General features: G+C 33.8%; 1 pseudogene; it reads right to left on the bottom strand.

Annotated features, from left to right (window-relative positions):
- Positions 1-5,387: 5,387 nt before the first annotated feature.
- On the bottom strand, positions 5,388-7,831 carry LOC133863202 (uncharacterized; annotated as a pseudogene).
- Between the last annotated feature and the right edge of the window lie 1,439 nt (positions 7,832-9,270).

The following is a 9,270-nucleotide window of genomic DNA, read 5'->3' as shown; positions in this document are numbered from 1 at the left end:
ACGCCTCGAGAATATTATTTTCATTAGTTAACTAAAAACATTTTTAGATTGACCAATATTTTACTTTATATCAAACACTCAAAAATAAGAAAAACTTTACCATACAATAGTTTGCACATAAACAAGCAAGGCCTAAATTTTAATTTTAACAATTAAAAGTCTAATTTTTACTCATATTACAAATAAGTCAATATGTTATATTTTTCATCCAAATTTTACTGAAAAACCTACTAATTGTCATCTTCTCATGTCAAACCAATAATTATACATATCCAAATCCATGATAGACAATTATGTTAAAAAAAAAGAAAAAAAAAAAAAAAAAAAAAAAGAGGGGGTGGGGGGATGGAGATGTGTGTATGGGGAAAGGGGGGTTGGGAGGGTGTTGTGTGATGTAGTGTGGTTCTACTCCAAAACAATGGGTTGGAGGGTGGAGATTCACCCTTGTAGAAAAGCAGAGGTGTAAATATCCACCACCTAATAAGGGAGTAGTGGGATGGCTCCTCCTTTGCCCACCTCTATAGGAGTGTGGACCTCCCCTCTTACCTTTTTGTGGGGGTTGAGCTACCCCTGAAGAGGTAAGAGAGAGTGGAGATCCACCCCCTGGAATGGGGTGATTAAGGAACCTCCATTGCCACTTTGTGGACCCATATTGTACTTGTCGAGATGGAGCCACCCCACCCCACACTGCCCCCTCCCCCTCCCCATGGGGTGGATCTCCACTTTTTATTTTTATTCTCTTTTGATATAATTGCATGTGTTATGGTAATGTGGACCATGACGCGTTTTTATTGCGTTTTTATTGGTATGATGACGGGAAGATAACAGTTGACAAGGCTTTCATTAGTTTTATTTTTTATTTTTATTCCAAATTGGTGATGGAGTTTCTTTTTCTTTCAAAAAAAAAAAAAAAAGTAAGTCGCGCATAACATTGTTGCCGGTCATTCAAATTGACTTGTCATATATAAAATTTTGAGTTAAATACGTTTGACCCATGTAGTTTAACGACTTTATTTTCTATTCCTTGTGGTTCATTTTGTATCATAGAAGATACCTTGATCATGGCTAAAGATTGTAATGGTATCTCCGTTCAACTTCTGTCCAAAAATTAACGGAAGTCCACATCACATGCCTTAAAAAATTGACACGTGTCCCTATATATAATTAAAAATTACAAAACTAAAAACTTAAAAAAAAAAATACAAAACTTTAACAAATACAAATACAAATACAAAAAAAAAAAAAAAAAAAAAAAAAAAAAAAAAAAAAAAAATTGAAAGAAAGAGGGGTGGCTGAGCCATTGCCATGATTGGTCTCGGAGTGATCGAACCACCCCCATGGCATTTGGGGGTGGTTTGGCCACTCTCAAAGAGCAAAATGGGGGTGGTCGAAACCACTCCAAAAGTCTTGGCAGTGGTCGAACCATTCCGACAAATGGGAGTGGCTGAAACCATCTCTAAGGGCCAAACCCTAATTCGATTTTTATTTTTTATTTTTTCTTTTTTGGGCTTGTGGGGGTGGCCGAACCCACCCTCAGGCCAAACGGGGGTGGTCCAGCCATCCCCAAGAGCCTTGAGGGTGGCTCGGTCAACTCCATTTTGCTCTTTAGGGGGTAGCCGAACCACCCCCAATTACCATAAGCCACCCCTAGACCGGTCATGAGGCTTTATTTTTATTTTTTTCAAAAAGGTTATTTTATTTTATTTTTTAAAGTTTTTTATTTTTTAATTTTTTTTTTAATCATGCATAGGGACACATGTTGGTTGTTGAAGGCATGTGACGTAGACTTCTATCAATTTTTGGATGAAAGTTGGACGGAGGTACCATCTTTGTCTTTAGCTATAAAGGAGGTACCATTTATGATATGAAATGAACCACATAGGATAAAAAATAAAATTGTTAAACCACAAGGGACAAAAAAATTATTTAACCCTAAATTTTTTGATGAAGTTCTGATTATATTTTAAATAATAATAAAATTACGAAGAAACGAAAAGCAAAGAGTAATATTTTTTTTTTTTTAAAAAAAATTGTATCTTGAATAATAAAATTACCTAGAAATAAAAAAAAATAGAGAGAAAATAAAAAAATAAAACTTCTTTGTGAGGATAGAGATTAGCCTCCCCCTCCCCCTCCTATAGGAGTAGAGGGTGGCTTATGGTGCGTTTGGGTATTGAATATTTCGAATATGAATAATATTCTGAATCTGATCACAGATTTCAAGACAATGAAAATGTGTTTGGATGTTGAATATAATTTAGATTCTTTTCGAATATGTGTTTGGGTGTTGAATTTGGAAGATTGGAAAAAAAGTGTTTTATAATGGTAGAAAGTGATTGGATTGTATGAAAAGTTGAGTATAATGATTGGTGTTATGAAAATAAGTGTTAATTTTTAGAAATTGAAAAAAAATATTTTTTAATAGTAGAAAATGATTGGTTTGTATGAAAAGTTGTGCATAATGATTGGTATGGTAAAAAAAAATAAAACTAATAATAAAAAAAATTATAAAAAAAATTAAAAATTACAAACTAAAAACTAAAAAAAGTAAAATTTTATTTTTATTTTTATTCATTTTTATTTTTATTTTTTAAAAAAAGAAAAAGAAAATATAGTGTTTAGGGTGGCAGCCACCCCTTGGGGAGGGGGGTGGCCGAGTGCCACCCCCCGACCCCCTAGGGGTGGCATTTGGGCCACCCCAGGCTACTGGTGGTAGCCGCGCGGCCACCCCTGACCCTTGGGGTGGATGCGAGCCACCACTAGAGGTGGCGCCGGCCACCTCTGGAGGCCACCCTATTTTCCTATTTTTCTTGAAATATATATATATTTGCTTTTGGATTTTAGTTATTTTTTTCAATTTGTTTTTTAAAATTCCATAATGACACGTGGCATGAGTTGTATGGACATATCTCGCCCAATGTGGCACCCATTTTTTATTTAGAGGGTGAACCGGCCGTTATTAATTTAACCAGTTAATTTGCACATATATATTAGAAATATATGCAGCCAGATCCGACCACTTCAAATAATGGAATATTGGTTTCTCCAAGCCGGCCGCCAAAGCCTTAAGGTGAAGGCTTAAATTATATACGAGCTGCGAAATGCATGTTTGCTTGTATGCCATGATCACTTTTAATTACGATCGAGCACTTAATCATGCATGTTTCGAGTCGTGAAATTATTTAATGATTTTATGCATTAATTAATTCCAGGAAAATGTAGATGTTGAAACAGCTAGCGTGAAATCCTCAAGTCAAATGATTTGATCTTATCTCCGATAATTAAGCTTATAATCTTTTGCTCTTCTAGAAAAAGCTCTCCTACGTACATAACACCTAATCAAATAAGTGTTCCTTTATTTCCCAATATATCATTGCAATGTAGTGTAGAAGATGAGGTTTAATTTCGAAAGCCATTGCGCGTCGGAACAAATTTCATAACAACATTCGAAAAAGCCCTTGATATTTTTATTATATTTAAATTTTAAAAATATTTTCGACCAAACATCATGGGAAAGAATTGTAATCATATATCATATCATATCATTTATATGTATATGAATTAAATACGTTTGAACCACTTGTGGTTTAACTCCTCTTATTTTTTTATTTTTGTTTTTTTTGGCCCATGTAGTTCATTTTGTATTGTAGATGGTACCTCGTTTATGACTAAAGATTGAGATGGTACTTTCATTCAACTTCCGTCTAAAAATTGACGGAAATCCATGTCAACACCTTTAAGAAGCTAACACGCGTCTTATGCCTAAAAAAAATATTAAAAATAATAAAAACTTCAAAAAAAAAAAAAAACCTTTAAAAATTAAAAAAAATAAAAAATAAAAAAAGGAGGGTTGCCTAAGCCATGCACCCCCATGGCCCTTGATGAGCCACCCCCAAAGAGTAAAATCGGGGTGGCTGAAACCACCCCCGTGTGGCCTGAGACTAGGTTTGGCCACCCTAGACCAGGTGGTCAGGGGGTGGCCAAACCACCCCTATGGCTCTTGGAGGTGATTCGGCCACCCCCAAGGACCAAACCCTTAACCCCCCCCCTTCTTTTTTTTTTTTTTTTTTTCTTGTTTTTTTTTTTTTGCTCTCTCTCTCTCTCTCTAGCCTTGTGGGGTGGGTAAACCACCCTCAGGCCAAATGGGGAAGGCTTGAGGCTCTTGGGGGTAGCCGAAACCACCCCCATTTTCTCTTTGGGGTGGTAAACCAGCCACCTCCTAATTTTATTTTTTTTTCAATTTTTTAAAGCTTTCAATTTTTTTTAAGTTTTTATTATTTTCAAATCTTTATTTTTTTAATTTTTAATTAGGCATATTACACATGTCAGCTTCTTTGAAGTGTTAACGTGTACTTCCGTTAATTTTTGAACGAAAATTTGAACGGAGGTACCATCTCCTTCTTTCGCCATAACCAAAGTACCATCTGCGATACGAAATAAATTACTGAGAACAAAAAATAAAAGTGTTAAACAACAGGGGGCAAAAACATATTTAACCATATATATATATATATAAACCGAATCCTTCTTTAGAGTAGCCTAAAATTGAGACACGTAGCGTAAAGCCATAATTTTTAGTTGCTAAACGGGTCCTTTTAAGTACTCAACTTCCTTTAGCAAAAAATGAAGCATGAATTGTATTTTTTTTAAGTCGTTTAATAAAAACACAAAAAGTATCACGCGCGTGAATTACTCACATCCTTTTAAAAAGGATCAGATTCACGTCGTTTGAACTGTTTAAAACGACGCCATTTAAGACAACTTTTATATTAACGTCGTTTACAGTTAGAAACGACGTGAACCCATTTTTCATAACTCTCTCTCTCTCTCTCTCTCTCTCTCTCTGGAATTCTGCTTGCCTCCAACGAAGCAGCTTCTCTCCATTTTCAATCGATTAGGTGCATTAATGTTTACTCAGTTTTTCACTCAATATTCTTTTTGTTTGTCCTTCCCTATAGATGTGCTGAGAATGAGTTGTAAGAGTCCGGAATGACTAGTGTTAGAGATAGACATGAACTCTCTGTATTTACTTTCTTATCTTTAATAAGTGCTTGTTTGGCAGAGAGTTTTAAACTTATTTTGATTAATGTTCTCTTGGGTTATATTATTTATTCTTGGCATTTCTTCAGTGGCGGAGCCATGAATCTATCTTAGTAGGGGCGGAATTAAAATAATAATTTTTTTTTTTATATATATATACTAGATTTTTATTATAATACATAAAAGTACGGTAATAACAATTCAAAATATAAATTATAACATAATATATGTATCACAAAAAATGTAGCTATCAAACTTCACAAATATATGCCAAATTGATGTATCAGTTAACATGTAGGCACTAATACAAAAAAAAAAAAAATACAAAATACAAAAGTACAAAGTGTCTAAAATTGCATCATACGCGCCCTTAGAGAAACAAAATCATCAAGTATCAAATCTGAATTGAAACTTTCAGAAATTTCCTTTTCAATGTAGACAACTAAATTATCTGCAAGAAACTCATCCTCCATTTTGTTACGAAGTCTTGTTTTAACAATCTTCATAGCTGAAAACGCCTGTTCAGTAGTCGCCGTAGACACTGGAAGAGTCAAAATAAGACGAATCAATCTATCAATAAGATAGTATATCTTTGATTTTCCTTTCTCTATCAATCCTCGACATAATTCCGCAGTGGAAGACAAGTTTTTTAATTTTGGATGATTAAGCACATCAAGTTCAAAATGCTTCAACTGATATCTCAAATGAATTTTCTCTTGCTCAGAAAAATCAAGAGAGTAGTACTTCTCCACAAGACTACAAATATCATCAATGTTAAAGGATTTATAAGCATCATTTGGATTCAAAGATGAACTAAGTGTCAAAAGTTTTATTGCTCCTTCATCAAATCGACTGTTGAGCTCTTGCAATTGAAAGTCTATAGTAGCATTGAATATGTCAAAATGATAATGATGCTCGACCGTGATGTGATCCCGTTGATGACGACCTCGACCTTCAACATAACGAGCACTCAAATCTGGAATGTCAATTTCAAATTTCTTAGAGAAAGATACTACTTCCTCAAGCAAATTATCCCAATCTTCATCTCTCAATTTTTGGAGGAGTGTTTTTGTACTAGAAACTAGCTTCATAGCATTCAAGATGTCTTGAGATTTTTGCTGTAAATGTTGACAAAGACAATCGGTAGTACCCATGATTTTCATCATCAAATGTAAAATGAATATGAATTTGAAGGATGTAATCATTTTATAAGCAGCATTAGCATCCCCACGTTGAGAGTAAGTAGATCCTCCTTTGATAATATTTTCAAGCACTGAACAAGTAGGACCAAACACCCTTATTAGGCTACAAATAGAATGATAATGAGAACCCCATCGAGAATCACCAGCTCGTTTCAAAGTGCCAATTTGGTTAGCTCCTTTTCCAGTTTCTAGTTCATCAATAGCTATCAAATGTGCGATTTCTGCTGCTTGAGCTGCTTGTAGTTCATCATGACGTTTACATGAAGCACCAACCACATTGATAATGAAATTCAAATTTGAAAAGAACTCATGAACATAAACTTCCTCTCGAGATGCAGCAACTAATGCTAATTGCAATCGATGAGCAAAACAATGAACATAGTATGCACAAGGACAATCACTAAGAAATAATGCTTGCAATCCTTTCCATTCACCACGCATATTGCTAGCACCATCATACCCTTGTCCACGAATACTTTGAATATCAAGACAATATCGAGAAAGAACATTAGATATATTATTTTTTAAGGTCAACGCCGATGTATCTTTAACGTGAATAATATCAAAGAAGCGTTCTTGTATAAATCCATCTTTGTCAACAAATCTCAAAACAATAGCCATTTGTTCTCTGTTAGACTCATCTCGTGCCTCATCAACAATAATGCAAAATTTTGATTTACCAATTTCTTCACGAATTGCATCTCGTACCCTCTTTGCCAAGACATGTAAAATCTCTTTTTGGACATGATGTGAAGTATATTTAGCATTTTGTGGAGCATTTTCTAAAACAACCTTAGCAACATCCTTGTTGTAAATGGAGATAAGTTTTATCAACTCAAGAAATTGCCACGATTTAATGAATCGGGACTTTCATCATGACCTCTAAGAGCATATCCCTGAGATATTAAATACCGAAGAGAATCAATTGAAGTCTTCAATCGCAATCGATTGTTCATTTTTTCTTCTGAAGTTTGCTTATCTATCACCTTATCAATATGTTGAGATTGATTCATCAAAGTGTCACAATACTTAACAGCATTATTATGAGGTGAACATGGCCCATTTCCCATATGGACCAAAAAAGCACAATTCATACCATCATTAACCTTCTTCCAATTACGAAATCCGTCAATAGTAAATGCATTAGCTCCAAACCGTCCCGTTGGCTTTTTACAAAATAGATAACAGGGTAAACAATAAGCAGCATCTTTTGTAGGAGAGTATTTTAACCAAGGAAACATTTTATACCAAGATGATTGAAATCTCCGACGATTTTTTCCTTTTCCTGAAAACAGATATCCAGGACTATCAGGAGGAATGAATCTATATGGACCGTCTTTAAGATAAGCATGTCTAATTTCATCCTGTTGATTAACAGGATATTCCCACATTTGAGGACGTAACCCTGGATCATGTTGTAGGGTAGAAATGTCAACTAACTCAACTTCTTGAAATTCAATTCTTGGCATCTTAGAAGCAACTTGCTCAGGAGCTAAAGTTTGATGATTAGATGTTGAGGAAGACGTTTTAGAATTTGAATCAGCATCTTTTTTCTTAAAAAATGCATCAATTGTTTTTGACTTGCTCATGTTGTAATTTAAGAGTTTTTGGAAACCTGAAAATTTATTTATCTATTAGTATTAAGACTTTTCACACTAAACAACTAATGGCCTAATGACACATACTCAAATGATATTCTAATAAAATTATTAGCATATTCTGATAGCTATTAATCTAACAAATTAACAAACAATAGCAAATAACATACCTGAGAGTGGCAAAAATTCTACTGAAACTTGTCACTTGGCCAGTTGAACCAATCCCAAAGTATAAAGAAAACCTTATAAAAATAAAAATAAAAAATGACAATGCTGTTCTCATCAGAATAATAAATAAAAAACTATAATAAAAAAGATGAGTCAATAAAATTATATATGCTTCAAATTGCAATTTGCAATGACCGTAAGTAATAAAGAAAAGCAATACAAAGAGAATTAACTTAATAAAAAAAAGAAAAAGAAAAAAAATGCGGTTGTGGGCCTGACAAGTCACATGACTCACATCGCAACAATTCAAAAAAAAAAAAAAAAAAAAAACCTGAAATGAAGTCAACAAAACAAAAAGGCCAAAAAAATAAATCTGAAAAGTCAATAAATTAACAAAACAAAACAAAAAAAATAAAAAATAAAAATTGAAAAGTTAGAGAAGTCAACAAAATAAAAAGAAAAAAAAATATGAAAAGTTAGATAAGTCAACAAAAAGAAAAGAAAAAAAAAAAATCCTGAAAAGGCAACGTTGAAAAGTCAAGATAAGTTGGAAAAACAAAAGAAAAAAAGGAAAGAAAGAAAATCAACAAAACAGAAAGAAAGAAAGAAAGAAAAGAAAAAAAAAAATCTGGTAACGTTGAAAAGTCGTGAACCTCTCAACCACATATTTCGCCCCTTATCTAGTTATCTTGAAAGAAAAAAGCAAATGAAAGAAAATCTGCAGTCTATTATTCGTCTCATCCACTATGCGTCTATGCCCATTGCCCAGTACTAGAAAAGAAAAGAAAAAAAGGTAGATGGCTTGCTTAGTGCTTACCATGCGAGATATTGCCGACTGCAGTTTGCCGAGGAGCGAGGAGGTGGTGCAGATGCCGGAGGTCAGAGAAGAAGATTTGTATTATTGGCTTAATGGCTTCTTATGGTTGGCTTTTGCAGATTGGTATTTTTTTTTTTTTCCACAAAATTGATCGTTCGACCGTTCCTCTTCCTAAGCAAGTGAGAATTTAATGATTGTTGTTGGTTTTTTTTTTTCTTTTTTTTTTTTTTGATAAAATTTTCTTTGACGGTTGGTTTTTCCATGTAAATGTAATCTTTTTTTTTTTTTTTTTTTTTTTTTTTTTTTTTTTTTCCGTTTGTTATCAGCAGGAGGGGCGGGCTAGCATCAACAATTTTTTTTTCTTCTTTTTAATGTAATTTTTTTAAAAATATCTGTAAAAAAAAAAATTTCTCAGCCATTTAGGGGGGGCGGGCGCCCCTGCCCA

Source organism: Alnus glutinosa, chromosome 3 (genome assembly GCF_958979055.1).
Source record: "Alnus glutinosa chromosome 3, dhAlnGlut1.1, whole genome shotgun sequence".
Taxonomy (NCBI): domain Eukaryota; kingdom Viridiplantae; phylum Streptophyta; class Magnoliopsida; order Fagales; family Betulaceae; genus Alnus; species Alnus glutinosa.
Note: the sequence above shows the minus strand (reverse complement) of the source record. Positions and strands in the feature narration are given on the sequence as shown.